We start from the raw sequence: 6,207 nt of genomic DNA, 5'->3' as shown, positions 1-6,207 counted from the left end.
TAATAATAATAATAATAATAATAATAATAATAATAATAATAGATTAATATTAATAATTAATTAAGATCTATAAATTAATAAAGTATTGGCTCTTTTATATAGGTAATAAATAATAGATTAATATTAATAATTAATTAAAATCTATAAAATAATGAAGTACTTAAAAGAAAAATCACATTTAGGTATAATAGATAGGTAATAGAAATAAATAAATTATATATTCTTGAGTTAATTTTAATAATTAAGTAAAATCTATAAATTAATGAAGGACTTAAAAAAATAAATCACAATTCTAAAAACAATTACTATTTTATATTGGTAATAGATTATATAGGTAATAGATATATATGTATAATAAATAGGTAATAGAAATAAATAGATTATATATTCTTGAAATTAAATTTCATTAATATATAGGTAATAGGAATAAATAAATTATATATTCTTGTATATACATTAATAATTAATTAAAATCTATAAAATAATGAAGTACTTAAAAAAAATCACAGTTAGGTATAATAGATAGGTAATAGAAATAAATAAATTATATATTCTTGTGTATATATTAATAATTAATTAAAATTTAGTAATTATTAATGAAGGTCTTTTCTAAAAAGATTGGCTGTTTTATATATGTAATAATTTATATAGGTAATAATAGATAATACATTAATATTAATAATTAATTAAAATTTAGTAATTATTAATGAAGGTCTTTTCTAAAAAGATTGGCTGTTTTATATATGTAATAATTTATATAGGTAATAATAGATAATACATTAATATTAATAATTAATTAAAATTTAGTAATTATTAATGAAAGACTTAAAAGACAATTCACAATTCTAAAAAGATTGACTCTTTTATATAGGTAATAGGTAATTAAAATTTATTAATTATATTAATAAAAGACTTAAAAGACAAATCACAATTCTAAAAAGATTATTTCTNAATTCACAATTCTAAAAAGATTGACTCTTTTATATAGGTAATAGATTTAAAAAATTATGACAGAATATAAAAATTAAAACTTTATTTTATCGACACTTTAAAAAAATCAAATTCAGGATGAAATGGTATGAAACATAAGAGGCTCTAACTTTTTTTTAAGCTAACAGTATAATACATTATTAACAAAGATCAGTTACAAGTAAATCAGAAACCGATAATCTCGACCAAACAAAGAAACAATGGCCGAGTGCTTCCCGAATATCCAATTCTTCCGCAAATAAAGTATTTGATAAACCCGGATTACTCCCATTAATAGCTGCTACCATAACGCCTTGATCATTCCGAATGATGCAATCATATCCCGTATGACTACGGCTTGAAAAAACCATGGCGTCAACGTTACATTTCAGGTAGTCTGTCGGTGGAGTAGCCGTCAATTGGGAAATGGTTGTCTGTGGGTTACAGAATGGTTCAAGGATGAGCGATGCACTTCTTGCTATTTCACGATTGCTGAAAACACCACGAGAAATTACGAACCTTTGCAGAGACTCTTAATGTCCAGATGATCTTCTACTTGATATTGTGTGGAATTTGAGATGGACCACAAAATATTTTATGATAAAATTATCCAAACTTTTTTGACAAACCATTGAACGAAGTTTACTACGAAAATCCAAAACGAATTTTTAGGTTTTTCATTAAAAAAAAAAAAATCAAGTTTTAATAAAAAAAAATGCAATATAAAATTGAATTAAATAAATTTAAATTTTATTAGAAATTTATATCTTAATAACTTTATTAGAAAATTTAATAATATATTAATTTTTTTTAAATAAAAGTTCGGTTTATTTGATTAACCGAAGTTTTATATTAAAACCTGAAATCGATCCAAACCGAAATAACTGATATTTTAAAAAACTAAAATCGAACTTCGAAATAAACGAACTGATTTTTAAAATTAATTCACTTCAATCGGATATTTTTGTTGAAAGTGAAATTTTGCTCACATCTGGATAGCCTGAATTATATTTGCCCTTATCTTGAATCCCAAACGGATTTTTCAATTTTTTTGACTCTTAAGAATCAAATAATCTCAAAATCCAAAATCATTGCATAGATTTGAAATTGACAAACATCAAATAATAAGATGAATATTAATAAGAAACAAAAAGTTAGGTACATCATTCAAATAATTATATTTGAAATTCAAATAATTGACAAATCATATAATAACAAATATATTATTATGATATACATCGAAATTTTGAAAATTTATTTTATTTTATTTTAATCAAAATCAATCCTTATAAATATACACTAATTCATAATAAAAATTTAAAATTCTATAAAATTTTTAGTATTAATTTAAATTAAATAAAGGTCTAATAAAATATGTAATAACTTCATTTTAACTCAATGGCCAAAAAAAATATTTGAAACTTAAAGATAATTTTAAAATTAATTTATATTAACTCCTTCAATCTTTTGATCAAAATATCGATCGACAAACAAATACTCAAAAATAAAAACTATTGTTTTTTTTAAAAAAAATTTGGGTGGATCTAGAGCATACAAAGCTTGGGTTGGATCCAATCCGAGCATCTAAAAATGTACCACGAGGAAGGTATCAAACGAATTAAAAATAAAAATTTGAGGGAGGAATTTATATTCCATAATGCTGCCACTTTCAAGTTTATGGCCGTTATTCTTTGTAAACTTCCGAACTAACGTAAAAACCTGTAAATCACGTTAATCAAATAATTAAACCACATTGAGTAAGTTACATGTGCCAGTCTTTCTCAAAATGATGTTAGTAATAAGAATCGAATTCTGATCATTAATTAAATACTCACCACCTACTCCACCATTTCAAACATCTATTGGAACCATCTTCGAGTCTTCTTTGCTAGTGTAATATAAGAAATTAAATAACATTTTTCACGTGAAACAAATTATATATATGTCTCATAAAAGTAAAAAAATCCTCGATTCCTTCAAACCCAATCAAAACCATAAATTAATTCCTCAGCATTTTATTTTATTTTATTATTAAAAAATATATATACCCATAAAATGGGGAAACCTTTGTAGTTTCTTTTCTCTGCAGCAACCCCGATATTCCACCATGAAAAACAACCAGATCTCCGTTCAAATGCGACGGCTGCAAGGAAGTCGGGATCGGTTCTCGGTACAGGTGTGCCGCATGCGATTACCATCTCCACGCCCATTCCGCCGTCCCCTCCCCTGCCATCTCCCACCGTTTCTACACCAAGTGCTCGTTCCAGCTCCTCAGCCGGCCGCCTGGACCATGCGTGAAGTAGATGTTAGTGGAGAGAGCTGGCACGAAATTTACGCAGGGGAGGGAATGTACACCGGGAACAGGAATCCAAGCCTAAAAGCTAGGCAGAGTCCGTCGGAAAGGGAAAGTGAGCAAGAGATGGGAAATGGCGCTGCAGTTTGTGATTTCCGCCGTTCTAGGGGATCCCACCCCACCACCTTCATTGCTAATTAATGTTTTATAAATTAATTACACTATGAGTCATTTTCAGTGAAAATGAAAAGCGTACTAAACTAAAATTGGTGGTTATACTCTATTCTGGACCATTAATGATGAAGTTAATTTCATTTATACCACTCATTTTAAAATCGAGTAGGTATTGCATGTGACCAGACGAATAGGCCGATTTATAATTATCATGAATAATAATATTTTTGATATAAAAATTAATATTTTTTCTTGAGTTCGGTGGATCATCTCTCATTGCCTGTCGGATAAATCAACCTTTATGTCTAAAATATATAACAGATAATCGTTGAACACTCGTTTCAATACATCATTTTCAGCGTAAAAATGAAATCTTGAAACCAAATGTAAACCATGCATTGATTTCCTCCTCCACTTCTGATTATTCACAGCTGCAAGAAATTGACTAATTAAATTTGTTTTAGGCTAACAATATTCAATCCTTGCTACCCAAATCTTCAAATGGAATTAGGAAAAAAGAAACTATACCCCTTAAATTGTTTTTGTTTTCCAAAAAAGATGTTTCTTCAAAAAAAAGAAAAAAAAAATCGAACTTCGAGTCTGCAAAACACACATACCACTCAATATCAATGAGTCATACGAATCACAAACCAGATATTATACTTAATCGATTATTTTTGTATTAAATCAGACTTTGAAAATCAAGCTAACTAATTTTGTACAGCTAACCTCCTAAGTCCTAACTACTTGCTAACTATCATTAGCCAATTAATCGACTAAGCTAGTAACTGTAAAACTCCCCTCAAGGAAGGTCGATGAATTTCATGCACAACTACGTATATATCTTGAATAATAATGGGAAAAATGTCGTGGCGGCCAGTGGTTTGATGAAGATATCGGATAGCTTGTGTTGAGATCGATCGAGTAGGCATGAGCTTGACGAATCTTTCTTTGACCTTATCTCACGAGAATGAAATGACATTCAATTTTAATATGCTTCGTTCATTCATGAATAATATGAATAACAATACGAAAAATATTTTTAACGCATTAAAATTAAATTTGTATTTATTTATATTTATCATAAACATGACTTGTGATGGCTTGTTTGTGTACACCATTTTCTAGTTGCTTTTTTATTTTATATATTGTAAATTGTTCCCAACCAAAATTTATATCTAATCAATAAATTTTTTGTGGACAAATTTGGATAATTTTGTTACAAAATTTATTAAACTCTATNTTTTAGTCCAGAAATTTAGGTTCTCTTGAGTGTTTTTGCCTAAGAAAGTCTGGGTAGTAAGTCCTTCAAGGCTGTAATCCCTAAGAATTGCTTAGGATTGTAGAGAGAAAATAAATTTTAAGAATAAAATTTTTAATTATGGATCCAATCTTCTCTAGATCTATCTCTTTAAACTCTGCTGCTACATCTTCTTATGATAATAATAAAATAATTAACACCGAAGAAATAATTATAGAAGATTTTTATAAATCCATTGATAACTGGGAAATTCCTAGAATAAATAAGGACCAAATTTATAAATATTCTAGATTCCAAATATTTAAATCTGATTTCACAATTAAAACAGAAGAAAGAGATATACAACTTACTAAGCCATTTGAAACAATCAATTTATTATCTCAAAATTCATTACGAAAACACAAAGATAAAAATTATAAATACATTCACATAGGATTGGTTCAAGTAGGAATAAAACCCTTAACTAAAGAAGGATTAAATACTTCCATTCTTACTATTTTAAGAGATGCCAGATTCACAAATTTCGAAGATTCATTATTAAGTTCAGTTGAATCTAGTCTATGTACTGGGCCAATCTCTTTTGATTGTTATCCAAACTTCTCAGTATCCCTAAATGATAAAAACATTTTAAAATCCTTAGTTTTACAAATAAAAACTCATAATTATAATATGCTTAAAGGATCAATACCGGTTGCTGTTATTTTTAGAATCCATTACAAAGCTATGAATTCGGCCTTTGCTACAAAAGTAAAATATCATAGTAAGAAAGGTGAAACCCTATTATTACAAACAGATTTAGGAAAATCCAATACTGTAATTCCAAAACCAATTCAATGGAAAGATATAACACTACCTGAAGAATGGATCTTAGAAGGTGCTGCTAACCCAGAACCTATAGGACACATAGAAACAAACACCCAATTAAAAGAAATAACTCAATATGCGAATGGAAAAGTCAAACTCTCATTTAATAGAAAAACTGGTAGTAGCAATAGATATGATGATTCTTCTATTGTTGATACCATAGATTTAGGAAGAATATCACAAATCCCTTCAGTCATAAATATTCCCTATAAGACACAACCTAGAAATTCTACCTCAGATATACCAAATTCAGTTTTAAGAAATGTAGACTACGCCTCTGAAATTCCTAGACCAGTCTATACAAAAATAAAAGAAGAAAGCTCTCAAAAACAATTCCATACTTCAGAAACATATCAAGAACCAACTAGTCCAACATTCTCTGCAATTACAGAAAACATTACTAATGAATTAAATGTTATAGAAAAAGACTTTCGAATAAATAAAAAATTCTTGCATGATGATTTTTATGCTAAACATAACCTGGAAAAAAGATTATGGTTTTTCCAACACTTTATAAATTCTAGAAAATCTATTCAAGAAAAATTCTATGAATTTGTAAATACAAATAAAATACATATTCTATTCTTTGATTGGTTTGAAATATATGCTGCTAAAAATTCATTGGAATATCCCTTTTCTAAAAGTG

This window comes from Primulina huaijiensis, chromosome 2 (assembly GCF_012295235.1).
Source record: "Primulina huaijiensis isolate GDHJ02 chromosome 2, ASM1229523v2, whole genome shotgun sequence".
In the NCBI taxonomy this organism is placed as follows: domain Eukaryota; kingdom Viridiplantae; phylum Streptophyta; class Magnoliopsida; order Lamiales; family Gesneriaceae; genus Primulina; species Primulina huaijiensis.
The sequence above is the reverse complement of the archived record's forward strand: the minus strand, read 5'-3'. Positions refer to the sequence as shown.